This window comes from Toxorhynchites rutilus, chromosome 1 (genome assembly GCF_029784135.1).
Source record: "Toxorhynchites rutilus septentrionalis strain SRP chromosome 1, ASM2978413v1, whole genome shotgun sequence".
Lineage (NCBI taxonomy): Eukaryota > Metazoa > Arthropoda > Insecta > Diptera > Culicidae > Toxorhynchites > Toxorhynchites rutilus.
This window is the reverse complement of record NC_073744.1, coordinates 58,727,563-58,752,528: the sequence shown is the minus strand read 5'-3', so window position 1 is coordinate 58,752,528 and position 24,966 is coordinate 58,727,563. Positions and strand designations below refer to the sequence as shown.

Here is a 24,966-nt window from a genome sequence, read left to right as displayed (position 1 = left end):
CAAAACCTTATTTTTTTGCAAGCGTAGCATTCCCAAGAATTTCTAGCTTATAAGCTTTAATCTGATATGTCGACCGTCTAAATCCGTTCAGTAGTAGTAACACAGTTTTTTTTTGACAACTAATTCAATAGCAAATCCAATTAACCATTACAAACAGCTTTCGTTTGATTCCAAGAACATTCCTGCAGGATCTTTCCATGCAGAAATATTTCTTTTTGGATGAAATATTAATCGTTCTGCTTTGATGGTGAATCTATATACAGTAAAACCTGTTATTGTGCGGTTTTCTTTGTGCGAATTTTTTTTGTGCCATTTTTTTGTGCGGTTTTCTGTTCTTGTAGGGTTTTTTTTGTACGATTTTTTTTTGTGCGGTGTATGAAAAGAAGCATGATTGACGAAGTAATCGTCAAAAGCATATTTGCGTGTAAATTATCCACATCTGAAATCTGAAATCCTCTCATCAAATGCTCATCAAAAAAGTTTTTTTTTTATTTTTGCATGACATAATTTCTAACAGCAACACGTTTCGACATGCAACTAAAAGCACAACACAGCCACGCGCAACCGAAAAGGCAAAGTATCCCATCGCAAAGCAGGGAAACAAAAAGAAATTGAACGGTGAATGGCGTGAATTTGAGTTATTTTCTTGGGGGAAATTTTATTTATGCGGTCCCTATCTACTACACAAAAAATGATTTTTTTTCAAAAAGGTGTACCGAACACGATTTTTTAAAGCTGCTGGTGAAGTTTTGCACGATTTTTTATGCGACTTTTTTGTGCGGTCCCCCGCCTGTATTTCATTAACGTAACTGACATGATTGATCTCTTTAAAGTTCAATGTAAAGAGAAAAAAAGTAATATATTTTTGTAGTAAAATATAAAAATGAAATAAAGAAAAACAATATGAATTTCGTTCACATGAATTGGGAAACTAACGATACGCCATGCAACTTCAATGGAGCTGATGTACCTTTCTATCTGAAACCGCATTATTTCGTCGTTGTCATTCAATGGGCCATGAACCATGCTTGCGGTAACTGTATCGAATAGTCATTCACATTTCGGAATCCGATTGGAAAAAAACCATCAAAATAATTCATCCGTATTCGTGGAGCAATTTATCAATTTTGATTTTTTGAAATTCAAATGAAAATTATCACTCGAAGTTGTTTAAACACATAGAAGACAGTCCTGATCTTAACTAACCTTTTTTTTTCTATAAATTTCCTTGCATTTGGTGCAAGGAAATCTAGATCTTTATCCATAATATAAATTATTTATCAGACACAATTTTCGTTAAATATTTTTCTCCACATGCAGTGAATGTGTTACTTTTTACATAGGACACATATTTGATTGATATGTCGAGCTAATTTTGGTTCTAAAAGCGTTTTCTTCCACCCGAATATCCATTACCATTTTTGCTTCACGGAAATGAAACACGGAGCTCAATGTTATCTATGTCGAATTGCGTGGTAATGCTGCCTCATTTGCACAACTCCATTGAACATGAGTCGAACGGATTGTAGAATGCTTCGGCTAATTTTGACACGATCGGTCTCCAGAAAACGGCTGAGTGGTTGATCAGTTGACAGATCTGGAATTTCGGAGAAAATTACATTATCTTGGGGCGTGTTTTGTGGACACCTAAACAAAACATGTGTGTATGGGGTAAGCCTCGCTTCTCCCACTCAACCCAATACATCCACCAAGAGGTGAGACCAAATCCGACGAGACTTCATTTTTTGTTTGAACACACGCGCTTTTATGTGATGACAATAGCGTGATTGTCATTTTGTAAATCGAGCAATTGTGATTTGAAGTATTTCAATAATTCATTGCGCTCACTTAAGGCTTAAAGCTCGCTACCAAGTATTTTGTGCATAATTTCATCAAAATCGGTCAAACCGTTACGGAGGAGTTCGGCCACAAACACCGTGACACGAGATTTTTATATATATACTAGCTAACCCGGCAAACTTCGTCCCGCCCATTTACTTGATTAATTCTCGAGTAATGCAGAAATTTGTGTTTTATTTGTATGGCAGCCACCCCTAAGAGAGGGGGGAGGGGTATCTAACCACCATAGAAACATTCATTGCACCCTAAAGTTTCCATATGCCTAATTTGGTTTAATTTGCTTGATTAATTCTCGGGTAATGCAAAAATTTGTGTTTCATTTGTACGGCAGCCCCCTCTAAGAGAGGGGGAAGGAGTATCTTAACACCATAGAAACATTTATTGCATCCTAAAACCTCCACATGCAAATTTGGTTTCATTTGCTTGATTAATTCTCGAGTAATGCAGAAATTTGTGTTTCATTTGTATGGCAGCCCCCCCTTTGAGTGGGGGAAGGACTGTCTAACCATCATAGAAACATTTATTGCACCCTAAAACTTTCACATGCCAACTTTGGTTTCGTTTGCTTGGTTAATTTCCGAGTAATGCAGAAATTTGTGTTTCATTTGTATGGCAGCCCCCCCTTAGAGAGGGAGGAGGGGTCTCAAAATATCACGAAAACCTTCCCCGGCCCCAAAAACCCCTACATACCAATTTTCATGTCGATCGGTTCAGTAGTTTCCGAGTCTATAAGAATCAGACAGACAGACAGACATCACTCCATTTTTATATATATAGATAGACTAGCTGACCCAGCAAACGTGGTTCTGCCAAATTAATTATTTCTAGTGAATATATTGGGTGTTGAATGAAACATATATATATTGGGTTGGGGAAAATGAAATGTTGTACATTGTCAATATATGGCAACACTTAAACATATCTTGTGTTGTACTTATCGCATCGGGTCATACTATACGGCTATTTAAAGACGACAATCTGTGCTACAGTTGTAGTTTTGACAGTGTTGTGATTGTGCTTTTCAGTCTCAAGTTATAGCGTGTCAAAGATGGAGTCCACCAAGCAAGAAATTCGACATATTTTACGTTTTTACTACCTGCGAGGTAAAACTGTAACGAAGGCGACCGAAAAAATTCGTGTAGTTTATGGACCCGATACTGTAACGATTCGCACAGCACAGCGTTGGCTTGATCGATTTCGTTCTGGTGTAGTGGCTGTCGAAGATACACCCCCTACTGGTAGGCCAATCGTTGTGGAAACCGATAAAATTGTTGAAATCATCCAAATAGACCAGCATGTAAGCACTCGCCCGATTGACCAGGAACTGGGTATAGACCATGAAACCGTTTGGAACCATTTGCAGAAGATTGGATTCCAAAAAACTATGGATGGGTTATACCTATGATATAACCGCAAGGTTGACGTAGGACTGCCGTTGGCTTAGTAATCAATTGTATTTCTTCAATTAGCAATAATCCCACCTCGGATAATCCTCATTGAGTACGATATCGCCGCTGCGCAGTGATATCTTTTGTGTATTGATTAAATTATTGATTAAAATAGTGAATGAATGAAACTATTTATGAATTCAATTGCAAACAAATCCCAATTTAAGTCAATTCATGCATTATTGTTGTAGTTATCACAGCAAATAGTCATCAACATTTTGCCTAATCATCAAACGGTATGCGTAAAAGTTCAGTGAGCTGGCGACATGAAGGGATATCTTCCAATGCAGTCTTGAATAATCAAGCCAAAGCGTTGCATTTGTACCCGATTTTGTAGACCGTGATAGCAAAACGAATTCTGGAGTGTAAAAATGTTTGAGGGTATAAAAGTATTGCCGACTTGAATGTATCTGCAATGCCGATTCTACCAACTTCTTGGTTTCTGTGGCGATGGCTACCACGACATCGAGCATGTTGTCTGGTCGTGTATCCGGTTCCATACTGCTCGCTCTCAGCTCTCTAGAGCACTGAGAGCACAAGGCAGACAATCGGAGATCCCCGTCCGGGATATCTTAGGTAGCCGTGATCCTGATCTTCTGCTTCATCTATACCTGTTCCTCAGAAACGCCGATGTCAACGTTTAATGATGTTTCCTTCGTTGTGTCCCCGTTTCATATCCCTCCTATCCGATCGATAAACTTTTACTTAGTCGCGGCAATACATACACACACTTTTTACAGATACACGGGCAATTACATCCCAATTACGAAAACACTTGTAATACTAACCTCGAGTAATCGGTTACATATTACTAACATAGATAATAAGAAAATTTGTCGAAGTATTGAACTCCCGGCCCCGTGAGGCTAACGCCATATGAGCCTTGATAAAAATATATATTTTGGAAAAAAAAACTTCTTGGTTTCGGAATTTGTATTGGGAAAACACATTCAGGTTTGCAAAAACACAAACGAGTACGAAAGTTCCCACTGCCGGCATCTAAATTTCTATGCCTATTTCCACAGGCTCCATGGTTTTGAAGTTAGAGAAACATTCCGATTTCCAGGAACGCAAGCGAGTACAAAAGTACCCGCAGCTTGCATCAATTTTGTAATGTCGATTTCCTCAGGCTCCATGGTTTTGAAATCTGTATGAGGGAAACATTCCAATTTCCACAAACGCAAGCGAGTACAAAAGCACCCGCAGCTTGCATCTAATTTGCTATGCCGATTTCCACAGACTCCATGGTTTTGAAGTCTGTGTTAGGGAAACATCCATCCATTCCAGCGATCGTACCTCAATCGTTGCGCAATCGTAACTGAGTGGATTTCCGAGCGGCACTCGCTTATATACCGAATGGTGTGATTTCAATAGCCTGTTTTGAAAGCAATTTTAGGGCTATTGAAACAAGTTTTTGGATCAAAAAGTAACAATCATATAATGCGTAGACATTTTATTTTTCGAATGAAGCGTTTATCATACCATTTCGTTCAGTTGTTTAGGAGCTATTAACGCTCAAAATCTCGTTCCCGGGCGTAACGCTTTCGTTTTCGAAACTTTGAACTTACACCCCAGTATAGAAATGAAAGACGTAGTCCTACGCCAAAAGCTAGATGTATGGGTACCACACAAGTTGACACAAAAAAAAATCTTTTAGACCGAATCAACGCCTGCGATGCACTGCTGAAACGGAACGAACTCGACCTATTTTTGAAGAAGATGGTGACTGGTGATGAAAAGTGGATCACGTACGACAACCTAAAGCGAAAAAAGTCGGGGTCAAAGCGCGGTGAGCCGGCCCAAACCATCGCCAAGCCCGGATTGACGGCCAGGAAGGTTTTGCTGTGTGTTTGGTGAGATTGGATGGGAATCATCCACTATGAGCTGCTCAACTATGGCCAGACCCTCAACTCGGATCTCTACTGGGAACACCTTGACCGTTTGAAGCAGGTGATTGACCAGAAGCGGCCAGAAATCAATAGAAATGGTGTTGTTTTCCACCAGGCCTCACACATCTTTGATGACCCGCCAGAAGCTACTGGAGCTCGGATGGGACGTCCTATTGCACTCACCGTATAGTCCGGACCTGGCTCCAAGTAATTGTCATCTCTTCCGGTCCATGCAAAACGCTCTTGGTGATACAAAGTTGGCCTCAAAAGAGGCTTGCGAAAACTGGCTGTCTGAGTTTTTGGCAAATAAGGAGGGGGGTTTTATAAGGGGGGAGGGGATAATGAAGTTGCCTTCTAAATGGCAACAAGTTTGCGAACAAAACGGCGCATATTTGACTTAAATTGTATAATTTTAAGTATGTTAAATGAAGCGTCAAATTTAGATCAGAAATACGACATTTATTTTTCCCTAACCCGATATAATGCATTGTAATCGTATGTGATCAACAAAACAGAACGAATGAAAAGATTTGAAGGAAACTGTACATGAAATGGGACCAACGATACGTCAAACAACTTTAATGGAGCTGATGTACCTGCCTGTCTGATGTACCTGATAAGTATTCACATCGGTATTCTGAATTCAAAATACAGCCATGTTGCTTCCTTAATTCACGGACTTGTAAATGTATTTAATGTTTTACATAGAATTGCAGAACTCAACATTGATATGGCCATTGAATGTTTTGCTCAGCTGAGGCGAGTATGGTACTACCCAACGATTGTCAGAGTCAATGTCTGCGTTGTTGATTTATGTGCATGATTGTCTGCCATTGTCAGGATTTTTTCGTTGATATATTAGACATCCGCGTACGCTTGTGATCGTATCGTTGGTGCAATCTATAGGAAAACGCCTTGCACATATTACATCCGCTATTCAAGGCGAGGAAAGTTCCAGATCCACTCATGAACCATGTTTGTGGTAACAATATCGAACAGTCACCCATATTCCAGAATCCGATTGGTTTGAAACTCGACTTCACGATTCGATCGACATTATCTTTTGCATCCTTAAATCCGTTCGTGTCAAATTCGATCGTTCTATGTTAATGTGGCAACCTTGCCTTGTCGCAAAACAAACGTCAAAATAATTCATCCGTATTCATGGAGCAATTCACTCTCTACCAGCTTGGCAGACCCGGAAACAAATTCAAATTGTTAAAATTTGAATGAAAATGATTACTAGATATCGTTTGAGTACATAGAAGGCACACTCCTGACCCTAACTCAACTTTTTTTTTTCTTAAATTTCCTTGCATTTCCATCAAAACATTATCTATAATATAAAGTCATCACCAGACATAATTTTCGTTCAAGATTTTCCCCACTTGCAGAGAATGTATTACGTTTTTACATAGAACACATTTAATATGCAGAGCTTATTTTTCTTTTCAAATGTTTGTTTTAAAGGCGTGTTTATTCCATTCGAAAATTCATAACCATTTGTGATTCTAAAAAAGGAAACACGGGCTCAATGTCGGTTATGTCGAATTGTATGGCAAGGTTGCCACATTTGCCACATACTCTATTGGACTTGAATCGAACGGTTTACAGATTACCGGTTAGTAGTTGATCAGTAGACAGATCTGGAGTTTCTGAGGTAATTACAATATCGATTTCCACATGGCCTATCGATTTTGTCGACTAACCAAACTAAAAATGTGTGTATGAGGTAATCCTCGTGTCTTTCATTTAACAGAATACATCCAGCAATATGTGGGACCGAATCCGACAGGACTTCATTTTTCGTTTCGACACATGCTCTCTACCTTCGCGCATATGTCGATCATAAATTGTTGGCACAGCTCGCGACATGGTAGATTCGTCCTGATCATACCGAATCATCATATGATGCAATTCAAAACAAGAAATGATGTTCATAATAAATGAATTACCTTTAGCGGAGTCTCGTTGTTTGATGTTTATGCAATATCCATTTCACTTCAGAACAGTTGGGGGATTTTTTGTCTAAGAGTCCTTTCTGACACACATGTTCCTGAGCTAGTCACTTAGATTATCTTCAAGGTGTATTGCTTGGCATACAAATCTCACCAAGTACTACTAAAAATGATGCAAGTAATAATACGATGATAAGGCGAACGTTGGAAACATTAGTGCTATTGAAGAATAGCATGGGGAAAGTCGTATGAACAATGTGCGTCAACGAAGAATTCCAGATTATGGTTTTTTCTTCGAATCACAATTCTTCGCGTCACTGTGTAGTCGCCTTCCATCCAGCAGATATTTTAGCAGGTTTGATGACAATAGCGTGATTGTCATTTTGTAAACCGAGCAAGTGTGATTTCAGGGTGTCGACTCAAAACTCGAAGAAAATTTCCCTGATATTCCCTGATTTTCCAGTAAATTTTCAGAAAAATTCCAGATGTAGACTAGTAATCAAATTCTTTACTAATGCTTTAGCTATAGTTCCTAAGATATTTAGTTAGCTTAAACAATGAAATATAAGAACGTCTGTCGATATATTCCAATGGAAAAAATGTTTGTGATTTTTAAATAAGTAAAAGACGACAGAGTAGTGTCGTAAAATCGTTAATCTTTCGGGCTTCTGTGCATTTCCCAAAATTTTCTTATTTCTTTCAATTTTCCTTGTTTTCTAGATAAAGAGAATGAGAATTTTGAACTCGTTGAATTAACTAGCTCAACATTTTTATTGATTCTATCCTTCCAAAGTGAAGCATACCATCGTAAACTTGTCGCATAGCATAAACGTTTCGGCAGAAATGTTTTTTTAAAAACATTCGGTATAAATGGAAAAGCTCTCTCAACGTTGGAGTTTCTACACGAGAGACAGAAGACCATATTGGTTAAAAAGTTCCGTAATCCTATCATTTCCAAAAAATGCTCCAGTCGGTTATTTTCCGGATCATAGTGAGCAAACTTGTTGCTTCTCTTCTTCTTCTTCAATGGCACTAACGTTCCTAGAGGAACTTCGCCGTCTCAACGTAGTATTACTTGCGTCATTTTTATTAGTACTTAGTTGAGATTTCTATGCCAAGTAACACGCCTTGAATGCATTCTGAGTGGCAAGCTCTAGAATACGCGTGATCACAGTGCAAGTCGGAGGAAATTTCTTTGACGAAAAATTCCCCCGACCAGACGGGAATCGAACCCGAACACCCGGCATGTTAGTTGTGACGCTAACCACTCGGCCAAGGGAGCACAACTTGTTGCTAGTTTTGCTATCAATATTGTTTTAGTACTAAGTCTGCTGCAGCTCCACTGATACGTTCAAAATCCTTCAAAGATTAAAAAAAAGCACTAGAGTCAACAGTCAAAAGTTTCTCGACTCGTTTTCCAGCTATTTTTTTAAATCGAAATCAATGCCGTCGAGATCAAGGATATATCAATGCCTTGAAAGCATTAAAAGCGAAAGCAGAACTCCGCATCCCAGACGAAATTTCAAGATTTGTCTGTCGTAAATTTCGGCGATTTTTTTATCCATCAATCTATTGATGAATCCGGAGCTATCCAAATTCAAGAGTTTTTCTTCTCCTTTGTAAAAGTCCAGTTGCAGCTCGCGTAACATGACCAATTCACGTTGGTAGGTTTGTTCAAATATATAATTCCCAGACCTTCTTGAAAAGTTAATCTCTGATGCTTGAGAACGCTCCAAGAACATAGACGTCATGTAACGATTTACCACCTCCATTTATTCTTCCTCCCAAAATCTGATATTTAGATGCAACTGCAGCCTCTTTGTAGTCTTGTACAAAGACTCGTCGAAACCAACGACAAAATATATCTTACGAAGTTTCATCGAGCTCAGAATTCTCAGCTTTAGAGTTCGTGGCAAAGTCTAATATCATCATGAAGCTCATTTTATCAAGCCCTAGCTATACCTTCTCAGCATTTGGTGTTATCAAAATTTTCTAATTACTGCAATAATAAAAATTCTAAATGACTGAATTTATTTTTTTTCCAGATTGATGTCGAAATTCCCTGATATTCCCTGATTTTCCCTGACATTATTTTAATTCCCTGATATTCCCTGATTTTCAAGGATTTTCAAGGTAGTCGACACCCTGGATTTAAAGTATGTCAATAATTCGTTGTGCTCATCCAAAAAAACTTCCAGCTCGCCGTCGATACGCCTGACTTTAGACGGAGTGAGGTTACTTCCGAATGCGTGGATGAAAGTTCGATGTAATGGGCGTGGCGCCATCTGTCAATTAACAACGTAAATTAATTCGTTCTGTAAGAAAATTGAACGACGGTTAAATTATTTAAACAATTTTTATACAAAAAATATTAAAGTCACGATTAAAAATAGGGTATGGGGATTTAAATTTGTGGTTATATGAATTGTTTAAAGCCAATTTTAAGAAAACAATAATTAGATCTTTTTCTGTATAGGGCCACACTAATCGGTATCAAATATATAGTAATCGGTATATAGTTTACAACCTATTCTCATGCCTACCAGAGTTTTTGTGCATAATTTCATCAAAATTGGTTGAGCCGTTTCGGAGGAGTTCGAAACACCGTTGACGAGATTTTTATATATAGACTAGCTGACCCAGCAAACGTTGTTCTGCCATTTAAATTATTTCTAGAGAATATTTGAATGTTTTAACGATCTACAAAATTATTCGAATGCGATCGATAAAAGAAACGAATGAAGGGATTTCAACGGAAGTTGGTATGATGTTTCATGATGCAATGTATTTCATTAATGTAACTGATATGTTTGATCTCTCAAAAGTTAAATGTAAAGAGAAAAAGTAATGGGTTTTTGTTGTAAAGTTGAAAAATGAAATAAAGAAAATCAATAGTCATATCGATAGATTTCACTAATCTGCTTTGTTGATATTTTTGAATTATGTTTGAATTAAAAATTTGAACATTATCAGTATTTATTCGTTGATATATTAGATATTCGCCTACGCTTACGATCGTGTCGTTGGTGAAATCTCTAGAAAAACGCTTTCTACATATTCCATCTACCATGCAAGGCGATAAAGGTTTCGAATCACCACTTGGACCATACACCATTATTGTGGTAACAGTATCGAACAGTTATTCATATTCCGGAATCCGTTTGGTTTGAAACTCGGTCGAATTTCACGATCACTCGATGTCGTTTAAATACATAGAAAACATAGTCCTAACTTTAACTTTTTTGTATATAAATTTCCTTGCATTTCCACCAGAACCTTATACATAACAAAAATCATCGTCAGACACAATTTGCTTTCAAGATTTATTCCCCAATTGCAGAGAATGTGTTGCGTTTTTGCATCGCACACATTTTTGATATTTGGAATTGACTTTCATTAAAAAAAATTGGTTTAAAAGTGTGTTTATTTCTCCCGAATACCCATTTTGCATTTTTGCTCCACAGAAATGGACCACGGAACTCAAAGTTGTCTACGTCGGATTGCGTCGCAAAGTTGACACATTTGTACAACTCGATTGGACTTAAGTCGAACGATTTTCAAAATGCAAAATTGCAGTCCGTTCGGATAATTTTGACTCTGACGCTGTTACGGCGTTGCTCATGATAGCGTGTCCCAAGTGAATGTATTTTTCCTCAAGCCACAAATAAAAGAGTACCTGTTCTAGATTCTAAGCATGGATATGTGAAAATTTATAAACGTAATAAAAACACATGAAAAGATTTCCACTTTCATATTAAAAAAAAACCATAAATATTGCAAACATGATTTTTTTAAGTAAAATAATTTATTTATTGTTAATATTCACTAATAACTTGTTATGTAACTGTAAATGACATAAACAATTTTGAAAATTAATTTTAAATAAATGTCTTTAAACATCAGATATTCTATTATAAAGCAGTCATTTTATAGATATATAGGGGTAAGTGGGGGCAAATTGGTCACCTGCTTGTTTGGTATTATAACTATTGGCTATAGATGCGGTATTGATAATCACCTTATGTTTGAAGCATTTCATGACTTTTGAGTCACCCTGTACTTCAGTAGAGCTGTCGCATGTCATAATATAAATAAAAACAGAAATTACTTTCTCGGTAGCAATTCGGCCGTAGTTCTGACCTACGGAATTTCTCGTGAAATTTAGTTTTTTTGCAATCTGATATGTTGGACAAATCATCAGTTTGGACGACTGTTCACATATTCTAGGAGAGGTGACCAGATATTTTGTTTGATCTCAGCGATTAATGAGCATAGAAATCACTTTGATGTTTGGGGGCAAAGTGGTCATAGGTGAAAAACGGCTTACAATGTTCTGTTCACTAAAGCTGATATACCTCATCACATTTTGCTCTTGGAGAGGTTTCCCTAGGAAAATATGTCACTTCAACTAAATCAAGCCTCATTATGGAACGTTATGGGTTTCTTACTACGATTTTGTACGCATGAGAAAATTTCAATTGGAACTATAGGTGAATAGGCCAAGCTTATTTCATACATGTACCTACTATATCAAATATGATTTGAACAAATTTGGACGAAAAAACGCATAAATGTATCCCATTTCGCTTGATATGTTAGAGTGACCATTTTACCTCCAAGCAAAATAAATGTTCGATTTTTCACCTTTTTTCTAATGATGAAAAATGTACTATTTTGAATTTTTATTTTAAAAGCCGTTTGCTATCTTGAACCATAATGAGTTGGACTATAACATTCTTCGAAAAACGCGAATTGAAGCGGCATGTGGACGCCGGAAATGGGCTTATTCCTTAGGGTGACCACTATGCCCCCACTTCCCCTACTAAATATAGGTAAATACTAATAGGAGTATCGGTAAGTTTTCTTCGTTCTTTTTCAAAAATTAATGCCTTATTCTGCAAAAATGGTTACAAATTTAATATCCATAGTGTTGCCCATCGTGCTCCCTTGGCCGAATGGTTAGCGTCATAACAAACATGCCGGGTGTTCGGGTTCGATTCCCGTTCTGGTCGGGGGAATTTTTCGTCAAAGAAATTTCCTCCGACTTGCACTGTGTTCACGCGTATTCTAGAGCTTGCCACTCAGAATGCATTCAAGGCGTGTTATTTGGCATAGAAATCTCAACTAAGTACTAATAAAAATGACGCAAGTAATACTACGTTGAGACGGCGAAGTTCCTCTAGGAACGTTAGTGCCATTGAAGAAGAAGAAGAAGAAGTGTTGCCCATCGCTAGTCACAACTTTTTTCCATCCAAATCATGGAACCCTTTGCGTAAATAATCGACCGGTTTGTCGGCTAACCACGAATCGATCCAATTTTTGACTTCATCAAAATTGGAGAAGTGCTGGTCAACCATGTTGCATCGATCGAAAAAGGTAGTAATAGGACGGAGCAATGTCTGGAGAATACGGCGGATGAGATAGGACCTCCCATTTCAGCGTTTCCAAGTATGTTTTGACCGGTTTCGCGACATGCGGCCGAGCATTGTCGTGCTGCAAAATAACTTTATCGTGTCTTTGCTCGTATTGTGGCCGTTTTTCCGTCAGTGCACGGCTCAAACGCATCAATTGTAATCGGTAGAGGTCCCTCGTAATGGTTTCATTCGGTTTTAGCAGCTCATAGTACACCATACCCAGCTGGTCCCACCAAATAGACAGCATATCCTTCTGGCCGTGAATATTCCGCGCAGCCGTCGATGTTGATGCATGGCCAGGGTATCTATATGTTATCCGACGTTTAGGATTGTCGTAATGGATCCACTTTTCATCGCCAGTAACGATTCGATGCAAAAAAACCTTCTCTTTTATGCCGTTGGAGCAGTTGTTCGCACGTGAAAAGACGGCGTTTGACGTCTCGTGGCTTTAATTCATACGACACCCAATGTCCTATCTTTCGTCTTTCGGATCATTCCCATTGTTTTTAAACGATCGGATATGGTTTGCTGAGCTACTCCAAGTGTATCTGCAAGTTCTTGTTGCGTTTGTGACGGATCTTGATCGAGTAAAGCCTCAAATTATTCATCTTCAAACTTTTTTGGCGGTCCGGAACGTTCTTCGTCTTTCAATTCAAAGTTACCTCTTTTAAACCGTGTAAACCACGTCTGACACGTTCACTCAATTGGAACATGGTCACCATAAAGTTCCACGAAAATGCGATAGCTTTCCGCATCTTTTTTCTTCATATTGAAGTAATGAAGTAACACTCCCCGCAAAAACACTCTCGTTGGTACGAAATTCGGCATATTCGAAGTGGCAAAAAACTATGTTGTTTACGCTTCAAATTTTTGACACATACTGAAAAAGACGCGCAATGGCAGTAGCTTTCCAACGAATGTCTGGAAATTTTTTTCACTGGAATAATTATCACGTTACGGCATCGCCATCGAAGAAACTCACCGGTACACCTAATAAGTTCGGTCTTTCTAGTGTTACCCAAAATGGTAAGGTTACTTGACATGTAAATCTGCCGTTTTTTTAAAGTAAATCTGCCGTTGATAATACTTATAAATTTTGGAATATTCTTATGAGAACTGAACAGCTGATATTATCATACAGGGTGGGCCATTTAAAGTGGAAGGATTTGTTTTTGCAATAGCAAAGTAAAGAAGTGGACTTTTAAAATTTTTTTTTTTTTAAATTCATTTATTTTGGTCCAAGGAGATTTGTTCTAACTACTTTTTGATTATGATATCTCGTGAATGACCGCAAAATGTGGCCTTTTTTCGGCATTTTCCATCACTTTGCCCAATGTTTCGGCCGATATGGCAGCAATTTCTTGTCGGATATTGTCCTTCAGCGCAGCCAGTTTTTCGATATTAATCTTCCGGGGAACATTTTGCGCAATAATTTGGTCGTGACTGGCATTACCAACACTACCAGACGATATAAATTTGGCATATAATCGACGTATAGTGTTGTCTCCAGGCGATGTTTTAACTTTATTTTTATTTTTCCACGCACGTTTAGTTAACACAATTGAGAAGTTATTTTGAATGTACAGCTGAACAATTTCAGCGCGTTGTTTAGGTGTGTATTGTTCCATGGTTAAAATTGTACTGAAATGACGCTTCCATGTATGACATTTGTTAATCTGACATCTCTGTCAAAAGTTATGGGGTTGCCAGATGCTTCCACTTTAAATGGCCCACCCTGTATTTGAGTCGAATTAATCAACAAAATTGACATTAAATTTACTTCAATCTGAGCATTCAACAATGCATGAAAATATCTTGTTGAAATTTTAACTGTTTGTGTTACAGCGAAATATATTCAAGGTATTATAGAAGTTGGACAGAGTGTAGATTACCGAAGAAAAAATTACGCCAAATATAGTCCTATGAATCGTATGATGAACCTGTGTAACGAACACAGTGGAATCATTGATGTAATCACGTCAAGAGACTTAAAGACTATCTGGATAGAATGAGATATAGTTGTATCTGACGGTAAATAATTATATTTGATATCTACGCTGGATTGATGAAATAAATAAATAAATAAATATTTGGATTAAGTACTTGTTAAATGAACTAATTATTTCGCCGGCTTTCTTTATTTTTAAGTAAATAGTATTGAGTAGTATTAAGGATTCATTTGTCTACATAGATTGTCGACAAATTAATAAACCGTATGGTTCACCACAGAGTAGCGCATTAAAATTACTGTCGCCGAAAGAAAGAAGTTAATTTTTCTAAAAAACCACGAACATGTTTTGGAATGAATCAAATGAATGAGTTTATTACAAAGAATATTTTTGTTCAGTCACAGTGTTACTTATGGGAGGACAACAGTAACAGTTCTAGTTTTTATTCTCATGCTCCTGAATTTATGATTTGTACATTTCACAGATATCAAACACACGTTCTGTCAATCAACACAGTCTTGCGACCCTAACACCCTTTCCGGCTACTTACGTTAGATGCTTGGCTTGAACTGTCCACCAACATTGCCAGATGAACCTTCTTAACAAGAAAAAAAAACCTGTTATTCTGGTTGATCCCTTCCTGCATTCAATCTTTGTCATCGTCTTCCCGAAACTTGAACTGACCCTTTGATATTAAGAATCATCTTACGACATTTACGAGCGCATCAGCTCCCGATCCCACGGTTCAACTTTTTCAAATTTTGTTCAAGAAAATCTCGTTTGTTAGTCATAGACTGTGAGAAAGGACGCTGAACTCAAAATTAACGAAAAATTTTGTCTAGAAACCTTGTATTCGGGGTGAACAATTAATCATTCAACCGCACATCAGCCCAAGCCACACACCATCGGAGCATCATCACTCAAACCCCGTTCATGTTTCGGGAAAGGGCAAGTGTCAGAAGCCAGCAGAGAATCGGTTTCTGCCCCCTTGATTTTGCCCGATACGTCGGGTTCGGTTGTCCCATCCCAAGAAGGCACGAAAACGAAAACTGCGTGCCCTGCCAAGGGATAGACTCATTAAATATTCTCTTTTGCCGCCATGTTCCGCTCGTCTAGTTCAGAGGCCAGGAGTGGCAGAAATTTGCTAAGCCCCGAAAGGTTCATAATTCTCTTGGCTTATCCACGTGCCATTCCCGGGAATGGGTCGGCACCCCGTCCGCACATCGTGCACACCCTCTCAGGCGGGCCAAGAAGGAGGACGGTAAGATGTTGCGAGGTCGCACACGCACACGGAAGGGGAAGAAGGACTACACGCTCGGGACGGTTTGTGTGCACCCTTCTCGGAAGGGAGGAGTTCCATTAGGGATCTATCCCCGCCAATATACTATTAGATAATCAAATATTATGTAAATATAGTTCCCGTTTGTGTGGCCAATGTTTAGCTTTCGGAAGTGAGGGGGTCAAAAAGGGTATCCTTTCGATGAACACTTGTACACCTCTTGCTCGGGCTGTTACTGAAGGGTAATCCTTTCGAATAGCCATGGAAATTATGCAGCGCCCTCCTTTTTGGAATTAACCCGCAATCAAGAAGGTCCGTTTCTGGAGGTATAACGAACTCCGATGGATTTGATTTGGCTACGGGACGCAAACGGAAGCATTTGGAATAATTGATGAAATGAGTTCGCAAGAAATTATGGATTTTAGTTTGATGTAAGACTTTGCTGCAGTATGGGGGATTACAGGTGAGAAGTCTTCTCTTTTGAACATTTAAATCATTCAGATACTTTTTCTTTATCACTTGAAACATTGGCATCACTATCGCCTTTCTCACCCAATTTTATAACACTTTAAATTTTTACCATCCGCAGTCCGCAATTCCCTCCATTGTACGGCTTTCTTCCTACGAATCGCGCCCAGCAGCCACCCCAAAGCTTTTCCGTATTTTCCTCGAAAGAAACCCCCAGCTTGCACGAGTCGTGAGGAAAGCCAAAAAGGGAGAATTATTAAATTCAATGGTAAAAGTAATGACTCCGTACTTTTCCCGGAACGCTCCTCCGCATGCGGAGCGGAACCGGTTTTCGGACACAACTGATTAAAATGCGGGTTCGGGGTTTTCACACCCTCCAGTCGGGCCGCGAACGAAGGCCTACCAGGGGGTGGCGTTGGTCTTGATGATGGTGGTGGCACTTTTTACGAGAGTATCTTGGACGGATCCTTGCGTCGAATTTCAGGCCATTTCGGAGCCGAGTTAGAAGTCGGGTTGTGGACCGTACCGTAGAAGAGTAAATACATAGCCGAAGGAAAGGGACGAGCGTGTTAATTTTAGAAATTTTCTACGGCTCTCTGGCACTAATCGAATTGCAAGCCGAACTGAGCGGCTAACAAACGACGATTCATGCTCTGTCCGGTTTGATGGGGACCATAAATTAAACAGCATTTACATAGATTTTTGCCTTTCTTATTATTGCAGACCCTCGAAGGTACGGAAAATCAATGAGCGGTGATGTTTGAGCTGGGGGAGGGGCCCAAAACTGGAAAATAATTACAGCATCCTAAAGCATTTGCCCAAAAACTAATTTCTCAACCCCGGAACCGGAGTAACTCCCACACATACACACACATCCATTAGTTATTACTCTTCAAGATGGATGTTGGGTTACTTTCGGTCGGAGGGTACCCCACAGACATTATTTTTCTTCTAGCGTAGGAGACATCTATGCTTGCCGTTTACATACACGGCCCCAACTTTACACACGCATTGCAAGCCGTAATGTAATCCTCCGACCAATTATATCGTCCCTAATAAATTACGCTTGTGCTTCTGCGAACTAATTTAAATTTATAGACATACTTTAAGCGTTCCTAAAAATGTCCCATCCCAGAGACACCGAGTTCTACGGATCGGCCGCAGGCTGCGATTTTGACGCTGTTTAATGCCGGATGAGTGACACCGAGTTTTGGTCCTGTAGCTTCCTCTGTTGCGAAACTGCTGCGAAGTCCATCGTTTCATTACACTTGATTAAAAATGTTCGTCTGCTTGATACGGAATTGAAATTTTATCCTTCTGTCATTAGGTACCGTTGGGTTTGATGGCGATGAAAAACTTTCCTTCCATTCGCTCACTTTTGGGGCGGCAAATCATGTGCTGCACGAGTTGCAGCACAGTTTAATTTTGTTAAGTGATTAGTCATGAATTACTATCAAAATTCATCTGACAAATCCTTACATTCCATGATTTACTTTTCGGAACAGTTTATTCACATTCCGTAGCACGCCCAAAGGCAGTTTCAAATCGTTATATTTTGAATGAAAATAATTACTTGTAACTTTTCAATAATCAAAATACGTAATCCTAATTCTTACTTTACAACTGTGTCAATCAATTTTCTTTGATTTCTTCTTATATCAGACTTAGTATTCTCATGTCTTTTATTCTTGGATGTTTATGCAAGTTTATCTCTTGTCCACAACTGTAATTACTTTTTTTTTTCACAAGTAGGGTGCTAAACACCTAATTTTTTTTTAACTTGAACTCATGCGGAGTCAATCAAATTTATTTTCCAAGTGCATTTAGCATTGAAAAAAAAGTCTTGCAACTTTTTCCTATTTTTCCCATCTGTTAAATGTTTCTCGGATCAATGGAACAAACGACTTTGTGACTCGGACTTTGTTTATTTACGTTTTCGGTCGCACCAGAGTTTCACCCAAGAAAGATTATCCTTCTGCAGAAATCTTTCATTACTATGTGACGTTAGATTCCTGCTACACGCAGCTGAGAGACGTAGGTATCAGAAATTCAGGAAACGTTTATTCGAAATATTGAAATTCTTTGACGGTTTCAATAGTTATACCTAACTGCAACGTTTTTTTTTTTGTAAAACATAGGTTGAATACTGCAAGAAAATGAGAAAAACAAACTGCGACAGCCGAGGTACATTCATTTAAGTCATTCAAGTGTATTGATCTTGATTTTTTGCCTTTTGAATGAACTCGAATGAAATAAGTGTTGTAGTTTGTGTATATTGAATTAGTATTAGTATTAAGAATCAAGGTGGTTCCCATGGCCTAGTGGTAAGCGTTGCGCTTGCCAATATGGGGGCTTCGGGTTCGATTCCTGTTCGAGTCAGAAATTCTATCGTCATAGATCGTTTTTCTGGCTTGCACTGGTTCAGGGCAACTGTCTAGGGTGTGGTGGGATGAGCATATATTGGGCATTGTCAGTACCCAAGAAAAGGCACAAAAACCCGGAAACAGCTCCTCTAAGCGAATTGACGCCGCTGTAAGTGTCTTTGCCCAGTTCTGGTGGTACTCGGGACGTAAAGCGTCAGTATCACAATGGTCCTCCTGCGGGATAATGGGGTTGGTCACAGGTCTTGCCAGCCGCACCACTAAAAACACCAAGCAACGAACGATACACAAGAAGAATTAAGCGTTAAGAATCATGAAAACTAACTCACGAGATAAAAATAAACTGTTATCAAGTTTAGAACACCTCAATAATAATGAGGTTTCAGTTTCTGCCGAAATGTCAGTTGGTCCCTGATGATTTTGAAAGCTTGCATTATTTTATGGAAAAAATGTAGTTCGTTCATTTGTATTCGATTTTTTTTTACTTTTAAAAACAATACTTTTCCTATGCACTGTATTCTTCTAGTAAAAGTAACATAACATAAACAAAATTCGTGACGTTACAGATTTTGTTTATGCTGAAAATTTTCCCACCTTATATTTTCCATCTCGTTGCAACCTCGTGTTTCACAAAATTATCGGAGCAATTCCACGCCAAATCAGTCGGCCACATCGCGATCCTCTCCGATTTTCCGAAACATTGTACATGTGGTGGCAGCTACCTGAATTCTCAATATCACAATATCAGATGACCAATTTTAATTACGACTGATTTTTAATAAGAACGTATCCAGACCTTTTCTGCAAAAAATCATAACTTTAAATTCAGATGTCCAATTGAAGTATGATGTACAGCAAAGTTGTTGGGAAACATATGAAATATTTAGGAAAAAACTACATTTCAAATATACAATTAAAAAATCAGACTCTAAAATGTTATTAAATTGAAATTTTTGATACCTCAAATCATCCCCTTTCTATATTCTTTCAAATATCTGCAAATATTTAACAAAGTTTCACTTATAGTGGTGTCGTGTCGAATACACCAAAATAAAGATTCTTTTAAAAATTCATGAAATTTCAAAACTTCGTGAGAAATTTAAGAATTTAATTTACATGCGATTATACATCAAATTCTATATATATATAAAGTTGTATTCTATGACCAATCGTTCCCGAGATATAAGCAATGTTAAATAATGAAATGAACTGAACAAAATTAATATTCAAAGTATTGCCCATCGCTAGTCACAATTTCATCCCATCTTTCTGGCAATGCACGGATCCCTTTGCGGAAATAATCGGCCGGTTTGTCGGCTAACCACGAATCGATTCAATTTTTGACTTCATCAAAATTGGAGAAGTGCTGGTCAACCATGTTGCATCGATCGAAAAAGGTAGTAATCGGACGGAGCAATGTTTGGAGAATACGGCGGGTGGGATAGGACCTCCCATTTCAGCGTTTCCAAGTCCGGAACGTTCTTCGTCTTCCAATTCAAAATTGCCACTTTTAAACCGTGCAAACCACGTAAACCGTCTGACACGTTCGCTCAGCTGGAGCATGGTCACCATAAACATCGAACGAAATGCGATGACTTTCCGCAGCTTTTTTCTTCATATTGAAGTAATGAAGTAACACTCCCCGCAAAAACACTCTCGTTGGTACGAAATTCGACATATTCGAAGTGGCAAAAAACTATGTTGTTTACGCTTCAACTTTTTAACATATACTGAAAAAGATGCGCAATGACAGGGAAATCGGCATTGCAAATGAAAGTAGGGGGAGCTTTTGTTCCTACCGAAATGTGTTCGTTAACAGAGACATCAAAACCAAGATGTCTAGGGGAAATCGGCATTGCAAATATATGAAAGACGGGGGCATCTTTATATTACAAGTAAGGTGAGTGATACGATTAATTCTAGCAAATAAAAATTAAATTTGGAACCTTAATGTTGGTTGCTTCGTGAAATTTCATATCAATGACCGATCGTGTATTGTGAAAAATTTATCACAAGTATAGTGTAATATTGTATATGGTAGCAGTTGTGTTAAGGGGGTATTCTAGTGTAGAGACACGAATTTCGGACGTTTTTTCGAACTCCGTAAAAATAAAACAAAGAATATTTTTACTATCCATTATATCATTATTCGTTTATCTATCTTTCAACAATAAAACAAAAATAGGACGGAAAAAAAATATTCATAATTAGAATAGTTACATGCTGGTGAAGTGAGGGTATTCAAAAAAAAGTTGTGCCATGGCGTACACGATTCCAGTCCTTCTCGTTATCTGAAACAAAAAAATCGAACAGATTCTGAATCAGTAAAGATGTCGCTATGGCATGAACCTCGGACAAGTCAAAAACATGGGTTTTAACAAAATGGCGGCCGTTTGAAAACAAAAATGCTGTTTAAAACGTTTTTTTTTTGCGTTTACCGATTTTTTAAAAATAGTAAAATTAAAAAGTTATAATTTTTATTGGTTCATGCGATAGAGAGATGTATGCAGATTATTTTCATATAAATTTGACATAAATCGGTTCAGTAGAACTTGAGATATCGTGTACGCCAGTTAGAAAAAAACTAGTTCCGAGAGAAACGCGTTTGAAGTTCATTGTGATGGCCGTAACAGGTTAGATACCACATCACTAAGATGGCTCTAACTAGGTAAATAATAGGATTTTCAATAAGTCCTTTCTAGAGTATATTCTTGAATGCCTAAACTACAGAAATATGGTAAAAAAAAAATTTCGATTTTTTCAGATTTCTAGACTAGAAGACCCCCTTAAAAATGACTTGATATATGAAACGATTTATTTCAATTTTCATAAATAAAAACCAAGGTGCTCGAGAACGGGTCGTTTGGTTTAAGCTCTCTGTTTTGTTGTGTTCATTTTCAGTCAAAGAAAGTTCATACGGCGAGAAAAATTTGGCAAGTGAAGAAATATTAAAAAAGGGGTTCCCGATATGCTCTACATATAGTATTAGGTGCTGTTAGTTCAATTAAAATTCGCATTGGGTTGAATAAACAATCAGAAAGTGAAAGTTACAAAAGAAAATTACCTTTTCCATTTCGAATAAGTTTCTCCTATATTAAAGTAACTTGTTGCTACTAATGAGAAAAAATGTTAATTGTGTTCGGTAGTAGTAATTATCTTCTATAACATTGGTGAGTTTTTTTTTATTTCATCTATACATAACATAGAAGGCATCTCGTCTAGTATCACAGAGGGCGGTTTTCATCATATTTCGTTCCACTTCGGTATCTTTTATCTGTTACGCACCATCCAACGACTGTTTACCATCCTTCTGTCATCATCACTCGGTAAACACTGGTGGAGTGAAAAAACAATATCCAACAACCAACCAAAACGGCCCTTTTTAGGGCCATCAGATCATAATCAAGAGGTTTAACGATGTAATTCTTCAAACATATCCAAAATCAACAGATAGGCTAACGGAATCCTCCTGTGACTTTATTTTTCATAGTTTATTACTTTGCATACTTTGTTTCACCCTTATTAACTATAGTTTGAGTTTCAACAGTTTTCACCTCGCTAGTCGAAAATGCTTCTCCCCTTTTACGTCGAAGAATTCTAATGAAATGATCCAAAATAAAAACAACTTCAACAGCATTGTTTCTTCCAACAAAGCTGATTAATGTCTATCCGATCTTTGGTAGAAAGCAACCATAGTTTGCGGCACGGGTTTTCGAACAAATCGTATAGTACAACAAGACATTTTTTTTCTTTGTACTCAAAATACGGTGCAGATTGATAAAATGACGGGACAATAAAAAATGGTCAAAAAAACGGTACTGTCGCGTTAAAAACGGTACGTTTGGTGAGCCTACTTATAGAACATCCGTTCTGACCGCATTTCTCCTTCCGTTCTACTCTCAGAGTTTCGCAGTAACGTTTGATCACGCGACTCAATATTCCCAATGGGTAATTTTCTACAGCGTTTTGACGTAGAACTACGTCTTTCAGAAAGGGTGCCAAATCAGAAAACAGGTCACGTTTTTATGAAATAAAGTTAACGTTAATAACTATTTTCACTGTGAACGAATGATTTGCATACCAATCGAATCGGAAATTCTCAAATATTTGTTAGATATGCTATACATTACAATTCGCTTATCTCTAAACGGTTGAAATTCATGAAAATTGGAAGAATTTCCTTTCTCCCATATATTTATTCTGCCGATTTGAGGGCTAACCCTACCCGTATTTCGAATGCTTATAACTCGAACATTTCCTAATGGATCGGAATAATGTTTGCATCAATTGATATATAGGAAATATTTCTACGCGTCTGTCACTATTAATAAAATGTTATTTTTCATGAGATGATCAATTGAATAACTGTCAAATGTCAAGTGTTATCTAAACGCCCTTACTGCCATGTTTTAATTGGGCCGTTTTACGGTTTCTCTAACACAAACTTCAAAATCGACGAACCTGTGGAAATCCGCTTTGCAAATACATGCAAGTCGGGGGTATTTTATGGTGTTGAGTACTTTTGTACTCGCTTGTCGTTATGCAGATCGGAATATGTTTCCCTCAAACGTTTTTAAACTGAGAAGCCTGGGAAAATCGTCATTTCAGATACTAGAGGTGAATGAACTTTCGCGGTTCGGGAACTACGTAAACATGAGATGTGCAATAATTTCAGAGGGAAATGTAAAATACAATGATCGTTTGACAAATCTTCCGTTCACATATTTTGGTAGTCCTAGGCATCATATCAAACATAGAAGGACGTTCATCAAATTTACTTGTAACGAAGAACATAATTTATTACAAAAATTTCGATGGGGTTTCTTTTGGGGTTCTTTATTCTATGACGTTTCGACCACTTTCGCTTGGATTTCCACAAGGAAATCACTTTTCTGTGAGAATACCACCGAAAGAAATAACGAGGTCACTTAACGTGGTTTTCAAAATACGCCCTAATATGGAAAAAAATCAATATCAGTTCGAGCTAGTTACGTGTGTTGAATGCTCTCCTCCTCATACCAAATTTTGTGTGTAAATTTGATTGCACCTTTCAGTGTGCTTGTGGACTAAACTGCTCCATGCACGATTCGTTTATCACCCAAAAAAAAAAAGTGGATTTCCACTTCATCGAACAACGTTCAAATTGCGTATTTAGGACACTCTTCGAACGAACCGCAGATATTGCGCATGTCATTGATATCATCGTTCGCCATTTTTGTTTGTGAATATTTTGGATAGTATTTTAAAAATGGCGATCAAACTTGCAATTTCTGCACGCATGCGTGCAAACTACAAATTTCTTTTTATTTCGTCGTATCATCAATATTCGTATTAGCTTGGTGGAATGGACTAAGTGTCACGGAACAAACACAATCAGTATTCGATTACATAACACAAAACTTCTATTACATAATATATAACATCTGTTTCATCAGGAATTCAACATGTGCTCTAATTCGATCGTGGATTAGGTTATTGTGTAGAATCGACGATAATGATTAATTTCAAATTAAATCCACAAAATAAATTGCTTAAAAAGTATCTCAACTGAATATCGTTGTTACGTGAAATAACATGTTGTGTCACTGTTAATCACGCGAACAGCCCGGGATTCTAACAGCTGTCAAGCTTAGATGTTAAACCGAAGCACAAGCTCGATATTTCGGACTTTGTATTTTTGAGTGGTTCTACCATGACTATGTTTTGCGTTTAGTTTCATTGCGCAAAAAAGTCCCCTAATCGTGTTACCTATAGTTTTCCAATATTTCAGTGAGTTGCATGATTTGATGCCGCTTGACATTTTCAAAAGGAGCAATAGATTGGGTTTACGCGGTCAATCATCGAACTATTGAAAAACAACATTCGAAAACTGATCTAAAATTATCGTAAAAGGTTAAATAGACGCAAAGGTTCTTCGAGCGGACATATCAAAATTGTTTTATTAACCGGACACTATCCGAACAGCAAAACGGCATTACATGGAATGCTCCGCATGTTTTGCGACATGGAAATACTGGCTTTACTAATGAAATTTAACATCTAACCAGTTTGGAAGATTTGTTACTCGAAACGTTATGTCGTACTTGTATTGTTTACAGTGACTAAAAAATTGTGTCTCAGTTATTACATTGCATGTTATTACCACCAGGACACTTTCATGCGATGGTTTTTCTACGACTTTGGACGTAGATTATCGATCAATTTGCTTCCTCTTTTGGCAATGAAGCATCACACAAGGTCGCTTTTTGTCGTTGTTTTAGGGGGGACCACCATCGTTCTTTCTTATTGGATGGCACTAACGTTCCCAGTGGAACTATGGC

General features: G+C 37.9%; 1 pseudogene; it reads right to left on the bottom strand.

The window, feature by feature from the left end:
- Positions 1-3,219: 3,219 nt before the first annotated feature.
- On the bottom strand, positions 3,220-3,386 carry LOC129763816 (U4 spliceosomal RNA; annotated as a pseudogene).
- Between the last annotated feature and the right edge of the window lie 21,580 nt (positions 3,387-24,966).